Source organism: Ranitomeya variabilis, chromosome 7 (assembly GCF_051348905.1).
Source record: "Ranitomeya variabilis isolate aRanVar5 chromosome 7, aRanVar5.hap1, whole genome shotgun sequence".
NCBI classification, from domain to species: domain Eukaryota; kingdom Metazoa; phylum Chordata; class Amphibia; order Anura; family Dendrobatidae; genus Ranitomeya; species Ranitomeya variabilis.
Genome location: NC_135238.1, coordinates 45,847,206 through 45,867,037, shown reverse-complemented (window position 1 = coordinate 45,867,037; position 19,832 = coordinate 45,847,206). Strand labels below are relative to the sequence as shown.

The 19,832-nt window shown below is 43.6% G+C and overlaps 1 protein-coding gene and 1 long non-coding RNA gene across 2 annotated transcripts in view; both read right to left on the bottom strand.

Annotated features, from left to right (window-relative positions):
• LOC143785848 (uncharacterized) overlaps window positions 1-19,832 on the bottom strand; it is a 73,097-nt gene that overhangs the window by 7,936 nt on the left and 45,329 nt on the right. The window lies entirely within an intron of this gene.
• Window positions 848-3,309, bottom strand: LOC143785849 (uncharacterized). The gene is made up of 2 exons (XR_013218112.1): window positions 3,030-3,309; window positions 848-2,174 (listed from the first exon to the last, which is right to left on the bottom strand). It is a non-coding gene; the product is annotated as an uncharacterized LOC143785849 (long non-coding RNA).

Below are 19,832 nucleotides of genomic sequence, written 5' to 3'. Positions count from 1 at the left end.
ATAGCAATGTGGGCACCATATCCCTGTTAAAAAAAAAAATAACAATAATAATTAAAATAAAAAATAGTTATATACTCACCTTCCGTCGGCCCCCGGATCCAGCCCAGGCGTTTACCGATGCTCCTTGCGACACTCCGGTCTCAAGAATGCATTGCGGTCTCGTGAGATGATGACATAGCGGTCTCGCGAGACCGCTACATTATCATCTCACGAGACCGCAATGCATGGACCAGAGCGTCGCGAGGAGCAGCGGGAAAGGCGACGGAAGGTGAGAATATAATCATTTTTTATTTTATTATTTTTAACATTAGATCTTTTTACTATTGATGCTGCATAGGCAGCATCAATAGTAAAAAGTTGGTCACACAGGGTTAATAGCAGTGTTAACGGACTGCATTACACCGCGGCGTAACGTTGTGTAATGCAGCCATTGACCCTGTGTGAGCGCTGACTGGAGGGGGCACTGACAGGGAGTAGGAAGGGGCGAATTAGCGGCTGGACTGTGCCCGTCGCTGATTGGTCGTGGCCGGCAGCAATGCAGGATTTCTGTGACAGGCAGACAGAAAGACAGACAAACAGACGGAAGTACCGCTGAGACGATTATATATATAGATGTGTCCCTTCTAGTGGGTGAAATGTAATCTTGTCCATAAGCGCTTACTAGAAATGGCCATTTCCTTTTGTGTCAGAGTATGCACGGCCTGTCATGGTGCTCGGCTCCACCTGAGTCAATATCTGATTTTTGTTCACTTTTAAAATGTCTGGCTTTCTTGGATACACAAAGGACGGCGCTGGACCAGAAGGTGCAGAAAAGTCACTTCTACTTCTTCATTTACACAATCTTTGGAGAGTCCAGTAGCCGCCACCAGTGCCAATCATATTCACAGGTCACATAACCAGTTATGTCATTCATTGCCGATCTTGTGCCGCCTTCTACCACTTCATGGACTTCACGGTCTTCGCTGAATGAAAAAATATTTGTTTTTATTTCTGTTTCACTACATGGAATGACAATGCGGTATTGCTGAGTCCGTGATGGGTTCTGCTTCCTGTAACCGATGTTTTCACAAACTCTCCTCCTCCTCCTCGTAGTCCTGGTTTGTACAATACATGAACTGGATGTTAAGAATCTTTTTCTCTCTCCATTTGAAGACTTGCATAGGTGTTCAGATTTGGTCCGAATATGGCCTGTGGAGGCCCGAGCTGCCGGCCTGTCATGTGCTCTGCATTAACTGTCTACCCCTTGTCATTCTCAGGTTGGGCCCTAACAAAGCTTTCTCCTCTGTCCTCTCCTGCTTCTAAGCTGTAACATAAAAAAATAATACAGTAATATCTAAAAATCATGGATTATTTGGGAAATATAGACCCCACACTTTTAGACCACAGGCTGAACAGGTCTGAATTCAAGATTTTTGAACTGACACTGTAATAGTTTTATTTTTTAAAATATGATCCCATCACGATCCCAGCTTGTATTTTGGTACAGATGTGACTAGGAGCATAGCAGACACATGTGCAGTTTTTGAAATTTTTAAATTAAGCTTTTTTTTTTCGGAAATGCTTTTTAAGGTTTTGCGTTTGCATTCGCATGGGTAAAATATTATCAAAGATGCTCTTGTGACATATCTGGTGAAAGGCTGTACAGTTCTGAGTAGAATGGTGATTAATTTGTTTCGCTATCTATTTTCTAGCCTGAGTTATGAGGAGAAATGTAGAGGCAGGCAACACCAAAATTAGCATTTTTTCCGAACTTTGAAAATCAATAAAAAAATAAAATAAATACTATTACCAAATAACAAAATCTCAAAAGAATTAAAAATATAGGGGTAAAAATCATTGGTTCACTTGACGTGGAATGACCCGATAGGATTAGATACACGGCTTAGCAGACAGTATCAGTATCACACAGGACAAAATTAAATACACGGCTCAGCAACAGAATGTGCCAAAGGAGAGGACCTTTTCATTCCAAGAATTCCTCTCATTCCATCTGATTTGACTTTTGTTTTTAAACACCTCCAGTTTCCAGTTGGACTGGCATTTGCAATGTCCATTAACAAGGCTCAGGGACAGTCCTTGAAAGTAGTAGGGATCGATTTGCAATCTCCATGCTTTTCTCATGGTCAACTTTACGTGGCCTGTTCAAGAGTTGGAACTGCCAAAAATCTGTTAATCTTTGCACCGGAAGGAAAAACCAAAAATGTTGTTTATCCAAAAGGCTCTTGAATGAGTTGAAAATAAAATACTATCAATACTTAGGTAATCGTTTAGTTAATTTGTGTTGCAAATCTGTAGTGTTGAGTATATGATGTGAAATGTTTTATGTGCAATATAATCATTGTAATTTATTATAACTAACCACAGTTAGTTACTATGCTCGGGCAACGCCGGGCTCTTCAGCTAGTCATATCTACTCTTCAGTGAACACTACATATCGACCACTGGCACCCCATCTTCCATGTGACAGAGTGCAGGACTTGCTCATATTGTGTTACTTGTGCCTAGAGAAATGCTCAGATGTCAGTACTACTAGGTGGTGTATTAGGAAGTCATGGCCATGGAGCAAATATAAAGCTGGATAAGCCCAGGCAATTCTCTGCTTTCTCTTATAATCTACTCCTGGCTGTGACTGAGACAATTGTCATAAAACAGGTTTTGTTTTCTAATCTCCAGCTAGTTCAGTATAACAAATAGATTACTTAGGTTATGTATTAATCCTGGAACCAGAACCATGATGGATATGATGTAAAACACTAGATACTTTGCCAGAGAGGTTTGTCATGTCTTTGATGATCTATCATCCCAGTCTATTCTTAAATCTATATTATAGATACACAATCGGTCTTATTACATATTGCACCATTACATTGTCAGCCCTATATAATCTGTATTTTAGCTGAATGGGGAAATCTATGGCCAAAAAAACTGAGAAAACACATAACAAAACTTCAATTTTCCAGTCCGGTGAATGACGAGAATGTGACTATTCTCTGCTTTATTTAATGGTGACTCCTCACTGGGGCAGTTACCTGTAGGAACGTCCTCTTTGCACCACTCATGATCCTGCACATCATTTTCTCCTTTCTCCATTATGGCCTCAACATCAATATTCTTCAGATATTTGCCTGGATGTCAAAGCTGTGAAAGTAATAATGTAGAAGTCACAAACAGAAGGAAAACTCACATGGAATGTTCTAGATGGAGGATTTAACTACAAGCTCATGGGGCACCTGAGCCACCAAAAGATGCTGACTAGTGATGAGTGAGTATACTCGTTGCTCAGGTTTTCCCGAGCACGCTCGGATGATCTCCGAGTATTTGTTAGTGCTCGGAGATTTCGTTTTTGTTGACGCAGCTGCATGATTTACAGCTACTAGCCAGCCTGAGTACATGTGGGGGTTGCCTGGTTGCTAGAGAATCCCCACATGTAACCAAGCTAACAGTCGGAAATCATGCAGCTGCGGCTAGGAAAACTAAATCTCCGAGCACTTACAAATACTCGGAGACCACCCGAGCGTGCTCGGGAAAACCCAAGAAACGAGTATACTCGCTCATCACTAATGCGGACATCTCCGCCTCACTGGTGCTGCCCGCAGTCAGTACGGCGGCGTGTAGTGATAGAAGCAGGCGTTACTGTAAGTAATTACATTATGGCAAAGTCATTTCCTTCATTAACCCCTTAGTGACTGGGACAAATGTTTGAATTCTGACCAATGTCACTTTGTGGTAATAACTCTGGAATGCTTCAAGAAATCCCACTGATTTTGAGAATGTTTTTTCGTGGCACATTATAATTTATAATAATGATAAATTTAGGTTGATATGTCTTGTGTTTATTTCTAAAAATAAAATATATCAGAAATTTTACAAAAATGTAAAAAAAAATTGCAATTTTCAAACTTTCAATCATTATCCCTTTAATCCAGATTGTCATACCACAGAAAAACATTAATAAATAACATTTCCCTCATGTCTGCTTTACATCAGCACCATTTATAAAATGTTATTATATTTTGTCAGCCTTTTAGGAGGTTTAAAAATGTAGCAGTAATTTATCATTTTTTTCATGGAAATAAACAAAATTTATTTTTTTGCGGGACCTGTCCAGATTTGAAGTGACTTTGGGGGTCCTATATATTGGAAAAAACCTCAGAAGTGATACCATTTAGAAAACTGCGCTTAGTAACCCGATGTTTACCCTGGTTACCCGGGGACTTCGCATAGTTGGTCGCTGGAGAGCTGTCTGTGTGACAGCTCTCCAGCGACCACACAGCGACGCTGCAGCGATCGGGATCGTTGTCTAGATCGCTGCAGCGTCGCTAAATGTGACGGTACCTTAAGAGGATAACCAGATATGGACGCTGCCAACACTGATCGTGGCTGATACAGCAAGTGGTCAGCTATAGCGGACAGCCGACAGCTGCTGGATTGTCACTTGTATGGGGATGATAGTCTCTTATATCTCAGGTCAGTAAAAAGACATATTAAGGGGTTTAAACGCACTGTTTTATTTTTGCATTATTTAAGCAATGTTTTGTCTGGAGATGTTGTATTTTTGGGATACATGCTATTTTTTTGTGAGGTCGGAAGCATTTTTTTTCTTTTTATGGCATTCATTTCTGATATAAATGTCATGTGAGAAAAGTTGTCCACCCATTTTTTGATATTTCCATGAAGCCCAGTATGTTTCGAACCACATATGTTAAACTCAGGCCTATGGGCCAAATCTGTCTGGCAGGGTGATTATATTTTGCCCACGATGTTTGCACCAATCCCTGCCCCCTCCCCGGCATCACTCCTTCAACTGTTCAGCATCCTGGATTCCGATACAGTTGAAGGTAATAATGAATGAGGGATCTCAGCCATAATTCTCCTTCTGCGTCTGATGTCTCAGTGCAGCGGGTGCGATAACATCTCTATTCCGCTCCAGCTGTGCAGTGAAGAGCTTCAGAGTACTCGCTGTCGAGCCTGGAACACTGGGGAGAGCGGAGTATTTTTCTTTTTAATGTGGGGACCATCATGCCATATGGAGTACTTCTTGGGGCCATTATATTGTATGGAGGACTATGTGGGGCCATTATACTGTATGGAAGACTTTGTGAGGACCATTATTCTGTATGGATGACTATTTGGGGCCCAATAAACTGTATAGAGGACTATGTGGAGTCATTACACTGTATGGATGACTATGTGGAGCCCATTATAATGTATGGACTAAGTGCGGCCATTATAATGTATAGAAGACTATGTGGGGCCATTATATACTGTATTGGGGACTATATGGCGTCATTACACTGTATGGAAGACAATTTGGGGCCCATTATACAGTATGTAGGTGTCACGCTGTGACAGAAGTAAGGGAGAGGGGACTAAAACTGTCCCTAGAACTGGGATCTTAACTATCCCTGTCTCAGGGGTACCTTACTATGATCTTGTTAAACCCTAATCTGTCCCCTCCCCTACCCCATGGGGTTTGGTACAGAAATGTAAGGGAAACAAGACACAAATACAAAACAGGGATAACTGATTACTACTATCATACAACAGCCCTTACCAAAATAGGCAGGAGGATAAGGAAAGGGAGGAATACACAAACCATCTTATTAATTCATCAATCTAATCCCTATTCAGAGCAATACTATATCCACCATGACTGCAGTTTAGGGGTTAGAGTCTCTATCCCTAGGATACACAGGCATAACCTGTGCTATCTAAAACTAACACATAGCTTCCCCAACAAGTTTTACCTAACAAGCTTCCTCATATGGTTGGGGCTATACCTTTTTTAAAGAGATTATAATAGTGAGATTTAACAGGCACACTGCTGGGTGTTTTTTTAATTTATGTACCACTATTTTTTAACAAAGTATAATAAAATCCATGTTTTAATGCATCCCTTAATTAGGGCTTATTTACCATCTGGGTAATTTGGTATTCTGAATATGCCATCCCTATGGGCCCCCCCATTTAATGCTCCATACAGAATGGACCCCATATAATGCTGCGCTGCATACAGTATAATGGCCCCATAAATTTCTCAATCTATATATATATATAATTGTCTAAGGGGTACTTCCGTCTGTCTGTCTGTAACTTCCGTAACGGAAATCCCACGTCGCTGATAGGTCTCGCCAGCTGCCTGTCATGGCTGCCGCGACCAATCAGCGACGGCCACAGTCCGATTAGTCCCTCCCTACTGCCCTGCAGTCAGTGCCCGGCGCCCGCATACTCCCCTCCAGTCACTGCTCACACAGGGTTAATCCCAGCGGTAACGGACCGCGTTATGCCGCGGGTAACGCACTGCTGCTATTAACCCTGTGTGTCCCCAACTTTTTACTATTGATGCTGCCTATGCAGCATCAATAGTAAAAAGATGTAATGTTAAAAATAATAAAAAAACAAAAACCTGCTATTCTCACCTTCCATAGTCCACCGAGGTACGCGCAGCTGCCGCCATCTTCCGTTCCCAGAGATGCATAGCGAAATTAGTCATATGGGTAATTTCGCAATGCAATGCATCCTGGGAACGGAAGATGGCGGCAACCGCGCACGCATCGCCAGAGCTTCGCTGGATCCCGGCGGGTGAGTATATAATTATTTTTTATTTTAATTATTTTTTTTAACAGGGATATGGTGCCCACACTGATATACTACGTGGCCAGTGTTAGATACTATGTGGGCTGTTATGTACTGCGTGGCCTGTGTTATATACTGCGTGGCTGCTATATACTGCGTGGGCTGTTATAAAGTACGTGGGCCGTGATATATACTGCGTGGCCACTGTTATATATTGTGTGACCTGTATTAACGCATCGGGTATTCTACAATATGTATGTATGTATGTATGTATATAGCAGCCACATAGTATATAGCACAGGCCACGTAGTATTTGTCGGCTATATACTACATGGCTCCTATATACTACGTGGCCTGTGCTATATACTATGTGGCTGCTATATACATACATACATACAGATTCTAGAATACCCGATGCGTTAGAATCGGGCCACCATCTAGTACAGAATAATGGGCCCCATATGTTACTACATTTCTAAAAAAAGAAAAACAACAAATACTCATTTCTCCCTGTTGTATTCCCCGCTGCCAGAGCTCCAGAGTCCACTGCTCCGGTCAGGTCTCCTCAGCACATTCTAAGTTCTGATTATCTGACATCTCGGCACAGAGAGTGCGCTGTAGTGACAACAACGTGACCTCTGCACTGAGACATCTCAGATAGAATGACGCTAAGCAGACTGGAGCAGCGGACACCAGCGCGCTGGCATCGGATTCGGGCCCCCCTACCTGTAGTGCACCGAGTCCCAGAGCATCAGCTCAGCTAGCCGGGAGCAGCAGCAGGAAGGTCTGCAGCAGAATTCCGCCATTTTCTGCCACCACCCTTCAGGCTCCCACATGACTCTTCTAGTCTTCTTCCGGGACAGGTCCTGTTTGTACTGCACATGGCAGCCATTTTAGCGCATGTACAGTACAAACTTCAGGGGTCGGGAAGGCAATTCAATGGATGGTGTTTTTTTCTGCCGGATGCTACGGACAGCAGAGAAAAGCATCAGGTTTTTATGTACTGTCCGTAAATTTACAGACGGTTGGCAACTATGACCTTGATGCAAGCTCAATAATTGAGCCCACATCTCTGCCAGCAGATGATGGATGTGATATTCAGAAAACATCTGCCTCTAAAATTGCAAAAATAGAAAAAATACAGCTCACCCCTGCTATACGAGTACGATTCTCAGTACAGGGGAAGCCACTCTTGCTACACTCCATGCTGTACAGATCCAAAAGAAAAAAATTGTTCTGCTGTAGCCAATGACAGGTTGACTTGGCCTTGTGTTTTAGATCTTTGTCATGTTGGAATGTCAAAGTACATCCCATACGCAGCTTCCGGGCTGATGAGTGCAAATTTGCCTCCAGTATTTGCTGACAACTTGCTGCATTCATCTTTTCTTCAACTTTAACCAAGTTTCCTGTGCCTTTGAAGCTCACACATCCCCAAAACATCAGCGATCCACCTCCGTGCTTTATAGTAGGAACGTTGTTCCTTTCATCATAGGCCTTGTTGACCTCTCTCCAAATGTAACGTTTATGGTTGTGGCCAAAAAGTTGAATTTTGGTCTCATCACTCCAAATTACCTTGTTCCAGAAGTTTTGAGGCTTGTCTCTGTGCTCTTTGGTGTATTATAGGCATTTGCGCAGTAATGGCTTTCTTCTGGCGACCCAACCATGCTGCCCATATTAAAGGGAACCTGTCACCCCGTTTTTTCGGTATGAGATAAAAATACTGTTAAATAGGGCCTGAGCTGAGCATTACAATAGTGTAGTTTGTGTACCCCGATTCCCCACCTATGCTGCCGAAATACGTTACCAAAGTAGTCGTTTTCGCCTGTCAATCAGGCTGGTCAGGTCAAAAGGGTGTGGTGTCCTCCCCCAGATCTTGCGTAGTTTTCCGTTGGTGGCGTAGTGGTGTGCGCATGTCCAAGGTCCAGAATCCTCTGCCAGGGGATTTCAAAGAGCGCGGTGTCCGTTATTGCATTGGTGATCGGTGGGCGCGGCCATCTTCCTTTGGCCGCGCGTGCGCAGAAGCGGCGCTGTGCTGGCCGCGACGCTCTGCTGGCCGCGGCTTCAGGAAAATGGCCGCCGCGATATCCATCTGCGCACGCGCGGCATCCCGCGGCCATTTTCCTGAAGCCGCGGCCAGCAGAGCGTCGCGGCCAGCACAGCGCCGCTTCTGCGCACGCGCGGCCAAAGGAAGATGGCCGCGCCCACCGATCACCAATGCAATAACGGACACCGCGCTCTTTGAAATCCCCTGGCAGAGGATTCTGGACCTTGGACATGCGCACACCACTACGCCACCAACGGAAAACTACGCAAGATCTGGGGGAGGACACCACACCCTTTTGACCTGACCAGCCTGATTGACAGGCGAAAACGACTACTTCGGTAACGTATTTCGGCAGCATAGGTGGGGAATCGGGGTACACAAACTACACTATTGTAATGCTCAGCTCAGGCCCTATTTAACAGTATTTTTATCTCATACCGAAAAAACGGGGTGACAGGTTCCCTTTAAGTGCCTCCTTATTGTGCATCTTGAAACAGCCTCACCGCTTGTTTTCAGAGTGTCCTGTATTTCAGCTGATGTTATTTGTGGGTTTTTCTTTGCATACTTTATTTTAAGCATAATTTTTATTGATTTTTTTAACATAACATTGGATAGAATAACATAGCATAGGATAGGATATAGCATCAGCAATGACACTGTAAATTACCAAAAGTACATATACAAATCTTACTTGTCAGACAACAGGTCCGCATAACTTTTTAAAATAGTATATAGATACATAGATAGATAGATCTCCATCAATGCCTTGTAACCCTATTATCAATACTACCGGGCTCCATTAAGTCCCAAAAACAGGACATACTCCGAATCTGCCTCACGGCGGCTAGAGCGGTCATCCCAAGACATTGGAAGACACCCCATTGTCCTTTACTGACTGAGTGGTTTGAAGAAATGGGTCGGATTTATGCTGGTTTCACATTTGCGGTTGTGTCCGCAGCATTTCTGATGAATACATCCGCATGCGTCTTGATTTTCCATCTTTAACATTGTAGACGCAGGTGCATGCGTTTGCCCGCGTTTCCTTACGCATACGTTTTTTCACGGTGTGTGGCGTGGCGCAACTAACGCACCATGTTGGAATGTTTGAGGAGGCAAATTTCCGTCACATATACGCAGGCATGCACATGCGGATGAGTGTGTGAAAAAAAAAGCATTACTGTCTATGGGAACGCCTGCGTATGCATGTCTTTGCGTACGCATGCGTTCGATGTCCTAGCGTACTTCAGATTGCGCATGTCCAGGAACTGATTTAGACACGTCCTCCTGGAAATATCAAACGCATGCGCATAAAAAGCGCAAAAGCTGCAGGGTTTTTTGCCATCATGCGTAAGCTGATGCAGATAAAAAACGCTGCATTATCATGCATTTGCAGACTCCACCGCAAATGTGAACCTAGCCTTACAAGATGGAAAACCTTACTGCAGAGATGACTGGTACCAGGAATGGATTCCTTCGTACCTGGAGTCAATGGGTCCTGTTTTAAGATTTAATGAAGCATTTGGGGCACCTCTAGATTAAACTGTATCTGGATAGTGAGTTCGCCTGTGCTGGACTTAAATCGTCTCCCTTTTGATTTTGCTCATCTCACATAGATCTACTTCACAAAAATTAGCCTGCTCAGTTATGCTGCAGAGGGCCCCCCCCTCTTTTTATCCTATTGAAATGTCTATCTACTCCTATCTTAATCCCTAGGTCCCCCCTTTTTTTTTTTTTACTTTGCTTTCTCTCTCTCTCTTTCATCTTGTTCTATTCTCTCTACACTTCTTTATCATGTTTCCTGGTATGCTGTACATAATCTCTGGTTCTTCATAGGTAAATATGGTTGTTACGATGTTTTAGTTGTTTTTCTGATTTACATTAAGGTTTGCACCCTCTTCCCTTAATAAGGGTTGAGTGACTTGGTTGAGAAGCTAATTTACAACTCTGCTACGACTACTAGTTTGTTCCCTTATTTAATATGTTTAACAGATACAGAGGACTCCCTAAATACCTTAAGTGCAATTGGAATAATAACGGAGGCCTGTATCCAGCTACTGATGGTTTTGCTACAAAAAGTGGTGGACTATTGAGTGAAATCGTGAAAATACTCTATCAGGACTTTTACTATAATTCTATAGTTGTTCACTACCTCTAAGTTCATCTTGTTCTATTCTCTCTACTCTTCTTTATCATGTTTCCTGGTATGCTGTTCATACCGTAATCTCTGGTTCTTCATAGGTAAATATGGTTGTTACGATGTTTTAGTTGTTTTTCTGATTTACATTAAAGGTACCTTCACACTAAGCGACTTTGCAACGATAACGATAGCGATCCGTGACGTTGCAGCGTCCTGGATAGCGATATCGTTGTGTTTGACATGCAGCAGCGATCTGGATCCTGCTGTGATATCGCTGGTCGTTGCTGAAAGTTCAGAACTTTATTTGGTCGTCAGATCGGCGTGTATCGTTGTGTTTGACAGCAAAAGCAACGATGCCAGCAGTTTTACAATGGTAACCAGGGTAAATATCGGGCTACTAAGCGCAGGGCCGCACTTAGTAACCCGATGTTTACCCTGGTTACCATTGCAAAAGTAAAAAAACCCAAACAGTACATACTCACCTCTGCTGTCTGTCACACGTCCCCCGCCATCCGCATTGACTGTGAGTGCCGGCCGTAAAGTAAAAGCAGAGCACAGCGGTGACGTCACCGCTGTGCTGTGCCTTACGGCCGGCAATCACAGTCAGTGCAGGAAGCAGACGCCGGGGGACGTTACGGACACCGGAATGTAAGTATGTACTGTTTTTTTTTTTTTACATTTACACTGGTAACCAGGGTAAACATCGGGTTACTAAGCGCGGCCCTGCGCTTAGTAACCCGATGTTTACCCTGGTTACCAGGGGACTTCGGCATCGTTGGTCGCTGGGGAGCTGTCTGTGTGACAGCTCTCCAGCGACCACACAGCGACGCTGCAGCGATCGGCATCGTTGTCGATATCGCTACAGCGTCGCTTAATGTGAAGGTACCTTAAGGTTTGCATCCTCTTCCCTTAATAAGGGTTGAGTGACTTGGTTGAGAAGCTAATTTACAACTCTGCTACGACTACTAGTTTGTTCCCTTATTTAATATGTTTAACAGATACGGAGGACTCCCTAAATACCTTAAGTGCAATTGGAATAATAACGGAGTCCTGTATCCAGCTACTGATGGTTTTGCTACATAAAGTGGTGGACTATTGAGTGAAATCGTGAAAATACTCTATCAGGACTTTTACTATAATTATATAGTTGTTTACTACCTCTAAGTTGACGGAGCTAAGGAAATCAAAAAGTTTCACAAAATTTCCAATATTTCCACAAATAAACGCAAGTTATACCAAAAATGTTACCACTATCATCAAATACAATAGGTAACTCACTCCGTTACCGCTGCTATTAACCCTGTGTGACCAAGTTTTTACTATTGATGCTGCGTATGCAGCATCAATAGTAAAAATATCTAATGTTACAAATAATAATAAAAAAAAAACAAAACACCGGATTACGTACCGGTAATGCTCTTTTATAGAGCCACAACAGCACCCACTGAGAGAGGGGATCCGCCCCTAGGAACAGGAAACCCTACGGAGAGATAAAAGGGGCGGTCCCCCTCGCTCCCACAGTTTGGGTTACAGAGATTGCGAGGAACCGCCCACCAGTTTTAGTAGGTCATTCTATATTAACATTTTATCTTAACTTAATTACGTATATTTACAAGAACCAATCACCCTTAATAGTGCTCATATGCAAACTAATATATAAGGGAGGGAAGTGAAGGGGTGCTGTCGTGGCTCTATAAAAGAGCATTACCGGTACGTAATCCGGTGTTTTCTCTTCGCCACGACAGCACCCACTGAGAGACTTTCAGAGATAGTTATTTGGGGGGGATTATTGTGTTAAGAACTGATCTACCGAAACACAAGTCAGTGGAGGCAGATAGATCTAGTCTATAGTGACTATAGAAGGTAGTAGGAGAAGACCAAGTTGCGGCCTTACATATGAGATCTATTGGAACCTCTGCCCGCTCAGCCCAAGATGATGCTATCGCTCTGGTGGAATGTGCCTTCACAGTCTCAGGTGGATCTTCCCCTTTAGACGAATAGGCCAGGTATATCACCTCCCGAATCCATCGGGATAAAGTGCCTTTTGTAACACCAGCTCCTTTCCTTTGACCCTGAAAGGAAACAAAGAGAGCCCTGCTCTTCCTCCAGGCGCTAGTCCTGTCTAGATAAGTTATTACAGCCCTTCTTACATCTAAAGTATGGTACTTCTCCTCTTCCTGATTTGTAGGGTTATTATAGAAGGAAGGAAGAAGAATTTCTTGAGACCTATGAAATTTAGTACACATTTTAGGTAGGTAGGAAGGGTCTGTTTTCAGGACAATTCTATCTGGCAATATTGACATAAAGGGAGGATCTACTGATAGTGCCTGTATGTCACTTACCCTTCTTGCCGATACTAGAGCGACAAGAAGAGCAGTCTTGAGGGAGACGTGTTTAATATGAGCTGAGTGTAGAGGCTCAAACGGGTGATCTGTCAAGGCTTCAAGGACTAGATTAACATCCCAAGGAGGTAAGTGGGGAATTTGAACTGGTTCTGATCTCTGGCAGGCTGAAATAAATCTGGCTATCCACCTATCACCCGCAATGTTGTGACTATACAAGGCTCCTAGTGCAGAAACTTGTACTTTTAAGGTACTAACTGCAAGGCCTAAATCACGTCCTCTCTGGAGAAATTCGAGAATAATAGAGACCGGAATTTCATTTGACAGGGCTGATGGATAGAGGCTTAAGAATTTTTTCCACACTCTTACATAGATAGATGTAGTGGATCTTTTTCTACTTAGCAATAAGGTATCAATTACTTTATCAGAGAAGCCTCTTAGTTTTAACAGCTGCCTCTCAAATTCCAGGCTGTCAACCGTAGTCCCTTCACATGAGGGTGGTTGAAGGGCCCCTGGAAGAGAAGATCCTGATCCTCTGGGAGAATCCATGGATCCGAGATGGACATGGCTCTGAGCAGGGAAAACCATGGTCTCTTTGGCCAAAACGGGGCAATCAATATTATGTTCGCTCTGTCCTCCCTTATCTTCCTGATTACTGTTGGAAGAAGAATCAACGGAGGAAAGGCATATGCCTTCTGAAATGTCCATGGAACCTGGAGGGCATCGAGAACATCGGGGTTGTCGGTTCGGAACATTGAGGCGAATGTTTTTACCTGCCTGTTGTCTCTTGTAGCGAAGAGATCTATGTGGGGTATACCCCATTTCATGGTTATCATCTTGAATATCTGATGATTTAACACCCACTCCACCTGGTGGAGGGTATGGCGACTGAGAAAGTCCGCTTTTGAGTTGTCTACTCCTCGGACATGTAGAGCTGACAAGGACAGAAGATGATTCTCGGCTAGAGTTAGGATGTCTTCGGCTATAGACATGAGAGTGCCTGATCTTGTTCCCCCTTGATGATTGATGTAAGCCACTGATGTCATGTTGTCTGAGAGAACTCTGGTATGTGTTCCGTGTAGCTGCAGAAGGAATTCACATAGGGCATGATAGATAGCTTTTAGTTCTTTTTTATTAGATGAGTCATCTGACTCCGTAACCGACCATAGCCCTTGGACTATCTGGTCCCTTAAATGTGCTCCCCAACCATTAGGACTGGCATCTGTAAATATTATGTTTGAGGGTTTAACCACCCAGGGAACCCCGCTAGTTAGATGATCCGGTTCTAGCCACCAGGTTAGGGATTGGATTACGTCACCGGAAAGGGAAATTTTACCGTCTAATCGTCCTTGTAATTTTATCTCCTCATGTAAAATTGCATACTGTAAACACCTTGAATGGAACTGAGCCCATGCAACAGCCGGTATACACGACGTGAAGGAGCCAAGTAGGGACATGCCTTCCCGCAGGGATATTATAGGTTTATCTAATACAGACTGAACTTTATTTCTAACTGTTATATTTTTGTTTTCTGGGAGGAAACATTTCTGTTTTATAGAGTCTAATATAATCCCCAAAAATGTTTGCCGAGTTGTCGGGACTAGCCTAGATTTTTCCCAATTTATTAACAACCCTAATTTCTGCAAAGATGAAATTATATCACACAATCGTTGCTGACATTGTGAAGGGGATTTTCCCACTACCAAGAGGTCGTCTAGGTATGGGATTATGAGGGTGTCTTTTGATCTTAGATATGACATTACCTCTGACATCAGTTTAGTGAACATCCTTGGAGCTATTGATAGTCCAAAGGGCATCGCTGTGTACTGAAAATGTCGTATACACCCATTTAGTACAATCGCCACGCGGAGATATTGTTGATGTTCCTTAAAGATTGGTAGATGGTAATACGCATCTTTCAAGTCAAGAACCGCCATAAAGCAATGGGGAAACAGGAGTTTTATGGTGGACCGGATAGATTCCATTTTAAAGGTTTGATTTTCTAAGAAGGTGTTCAGCTTTTTAAGATTTATAATGGTTCTGAACGATCCATCAGGTTTTGGAATTAAAAATAAAGGGGAATAGAACCCTTTCCCCTCCTGAAGAAATGGAACCTCCACCAAAACTCCTTTTGACAGAAGATTCATTACTTCTTGTTCTAATGCCTCCTGTTGAGACGGCGATTTTAAAGAAGTCAATAGAAATGAGTCCGGAGGGACTCGGGCAAATTTTAACTTTAAACCAGAGGTGATGAGACTATTTGCCCACACGTTTGATGTTATTTTCCTCCATTGGTTTGAGAAGGAGGACAATCTACCTCCCACAGGTAGATCTGCTCTAACGGGGTTTGTCTTCAGTTTTGAAAGGGCGCTTCCCAAAGAATGCACCCCTTTGTTTGGTGTCTCTAGGGGTCCAGCGGTCTTGGTTCTTAAACGCTTTTCTTTTATTAAACACGGGCTTCCGGAACGCTCTCCTATAGGACGGAAGGTAATTATTATTAGGGAAGCCCTTCTTTCTCTCTCCCGTTTTAGTGAGGATTTCGTCCAGTTTGGTACCAAACAGGTACTCACCCTGACATGGGAGGCCACAATTTGGATTTCGTCTGGGGATCACCCTTCCAGCCCTTAAGCCACAGGGCTCTACGTGCTGCATTCGTGAGACCTGCCGACTTGGCTGCCAAGCGTATGGAGTCGGCAGATGAGTCCGCTAGGAAGGCTGTAGCACCCCTAATTAAGGGAATAGAGGACCTCAGTTTGTCTCTAGAAAGACCGCCTTTTAGTCCTTCCTCTAAGTCATTTAGCCAGACTAACATGGACCTAGCGGTGCATGTTGCCGAAATAGCCGGTCTAAAAGCTCCCGTACATGACTCCCAGGCTCTTTTTAACAGAGAGTCGGCTTTACGGTCCAGTGGGTCCTGTAATGAGCCTGAATCCTCTACAGGTAGCAGGGATTTTTTTGATGTGGATGCCACTGCTGCGTCCACCTTCGGGGCTTTTGTCCATGCTGAAAACTCTTCATCATTGAAGGGATAACGCCTTTTTGAGGATGGTGGTAATCCCCTTTGTCCCCGAGTCTCCCACTCTTTTTTGACTAGATTATTTACCGCCACTATTATCGGAAAGGAGGGTCTTTTCTTCTCCGATAAACCAGCGAACATTATGTCCTGCTGCGTTTTAGGGACTTTCGAATCCTCGATGCCCATGGTGTTACAAACGGACTTCACCAGGTTATCAATACTATCGGTGGGAAAGCATGTATCCTGATCCTCATCTGAGGAAACATATTCGTTGGTAATATCCGAGTCTGCCTTCTCCATATCAGAAGACTGATCAGATATAGGGGACACGTACCCTTTTCTTTGGTACGTGGCTCCTTGTCAGAACTATGAAGGGCACGTAATTCCTGCCTAATCATGAGTCTGATATCTTCTGATTTAATTGCGGCTTCCTCCCGTAAGGTGGAATTAATGCATGATTTGCAAAGCCTCTTTGTGTAACTATCCGGAAGGGGCTGGATACATAACGCACACTGCTTGTGTTTTGTCTTTTCAGTTTTCTTTGCCTAGGGTGTATAGAAGGAAAGGGAACAATAAGCAGCCTATCAGGGTAGATGCACACTCACCCCAGTGAAGCTGTCTGTTTAAGGTACCGACTGACGAGGAGGAGACTGTGGCAGAGAAATAGCTCGGTCCGACTTCTTCCTAGAAGATCCGCTCTGATTAGAGCGACTGCTGCTGCCCCGGCTGCGTGGGATGGTTGCGGTAGCTTCCACAGAAGGCACCGCAGAGTCCTGCACGGAATCCATATTGGACGCCGGAGAGTTAGCGCCGGCGTCCTTTTCACATGGGGGCCGCCATCTTCTTCCGGTTGAACCCGGAAGTGCTAATCACTTCCGGGTCGCGGCCATACTCTATGCACCTGCGCTGCCACCGGCATCAGCGCAGGTGCCGTCCACCTCCTCTCTTACCCCGGAGTTTACCACTGCACTCCCGGGGAAATAGTGGAGCTCCGCAGCGCTCACCCTACCTCGGCGCTTGGTCCCGCAGACGATCCGGGTGGATTTCCATGAGCCAGGAACCCCTGCAGTTCTGGCCTCATGGTGCCTGCCAGCAGAGGGGGGAAGCTGAGAAGAGGACCCCCGACGCTGCATCCAGCTCTGGAGCCCTCTGGAGAAGGTGAATATATGTTTATTTTTTATTTTAAGTCTTTTTTAACCTGTTACATACGTGGCTGGGCAATATACTACGTGGGCATGCATATTCTACTGTGTGGGTCGTGTTATATAGTATGTGGGCTGTGTTATATACTGTTTGGGCTGTGTTGTATACTGCTTGGCCTGTATTAACGCATTGGGTATTCTACAATATGTATGTATGTATATAGCAGCCACATAGTATATAACACAGGCCACGTAGTGAAAAATTTTATTCTAGGTGATGTTACATTTGCACATAGGACCCCTTGTTCGAAAGAAGCTTCTGAACTCTCTCGTCCATTGAATTTGTCAGTTTTTGGATGGTTTCTGCTTCAATTGTTTTGCATGTGGACAGAATGTATGTATGTGTGTATGTATGTAACTACGTGGCTGGGCAATATACTACGTTGACATGCACATTCTAGAATACCCGATGCGTTAGAATCGGGCCACCATCTAGTGTGTGTATATATATATATATATATATATATATATATATATATATATATATATATATATATATATATATATATATATATATTAGATGGTGGCCCGATTCTAAAGCATCGGGTATTCTAGAATATGCATGTCCACGTAGTATATTGCCCAGCCACGTAGTATATTGCCCAGCCACGTAGTTACATACATACACACATATACATACACACATATATAGATGGCTGGTTGATGGACACCCCATGAAAACACGGCTAAGGCGCCAACAAGGAGGAGGTGGAGTAATGTTTTGGGCTGGAGTCATGGGGAGAGAGATTGTCGGCCCCTTTATGATCCCTGAAGGGGTAAAGATGAACTCCATAATCTGTGTGGAGTTTCTAAAACAACGCTTCCTGCCATGGTTCAAGAGGAAGAACCGTGCTTTCCACAGCAAGATCATTTTCATGCATGATAATGCACCGTCTCATGCTGCAAAAAATGCATCTGCATCTCTGGCTGCTATGGGCATAAAAGAGGACAAACTTATGGTGTGGCCACCATCTTCCCCTGACCTCAACCCCATTGAGAACCTCTGGAGCATCATCAAAAGGAGTGTCTATGATGGCGGGAGGCAGTTCACATCTAAGCAACAGCTCTGGGAGGGTATTCTGTCCACATGCAAAACAATTGGAGCAGAAACCATCCAAAAACTGACAAATTCAATGGACGAGAGAGTTCAGAAGCTTCTTTCGAACAAGGGGTCCTATGTGCAAATGTAACATCACCTAGAATAAAGTTTTCACTTGAAAACTGTTTGATTTCATTTTGTAATAAGCTGATAATGCTTATAACTTCACAATTGACCTTTTTTTTGCTCAAAATAAAAAAAAAGGTTGAAAACTCTGCTGTGCATATTAAATTTGGAACATGCATTTTGAGTGTTTATTGTTTTTAAAAATATACTGTTTTCATAGGCAGTTTGTTCCAAAACATTGCAATTATAATAGAATAATAGATGACTGGAAAACAACAATGACTGCAATTCAAATAGGTAATTTAGAGAAAATATGAGGAAATATTATTTGCATAATAATTTGGAACAAAGTGTATAGCAGAGGCCACGTATTATATAGCAAATACTACGTGGCCTGTGCCATATATTATGTGGCTGCTATATACATACATACATATTGTAGAATACCCAATGCGTTAATACAGGCCACGCAGTATACAACAGCCCACGCACTATATAACACAGCCCACGCACTATATAACACAGCCCACGCACTATATAACACAGCCCACGCACTATATAACACAGCCCACGCACTATATAACACAGCCCACGCACTATATAACACAGCCCACGCACTATATAACACAGCCCACGCACTATATAACACAGCCCACGCACTATATAACACAGCCCACGCACTATATAACACAGCCCACGCACTATATAACACAGCCCACGGAGTATATAACACAGCCCACGGAGTATATAACACAGCCCACGGAGTATATAACACAGCCCACGGAGTATATAACACAGCCCACGGAGTATATAACACAGCCCACGGAGTATATAACACTGCCCATGTAGTATATAGCAGCCACGCAGTATATAACACTGCCCACACAGTATTTAGCAGTGTGGGCACCATATCCCTGTTAAAAAAAATAAATAAAAAATAGTTATATATTCACCCCCTGGGATCCAGCAAAAGTCTGGCGATGAGCGCGTGCCTGCCGCCATCTTCCGCTCCCAGGAAGCATTGCGAAATTACCCAGATGACTTAGCGGTCTCGCGAGACCGCTAAGTATTCTGGGTAATTTTGCAATGCATCTCTTTCTGGGTCTCCTACCATACAGTCCCTTTTCATTCAGACACCGACGGATAGTACGGGTTGACACTGTTGTACCCTCGGACTGCAGGGCAGCTTGAACTTGTTTGGATGTTAGTCGAGGTTCTTTATCCAACATCCGCACAATCTTTCGTTGAAATCTCTTGTCAATTTTTCTTTTCCATCCACATCTAGGGAGGTTAGCCACAGTGCCATGGGCTTTAACCCCTTTCTGACATTAGAAGTACTATCCCGTCGAG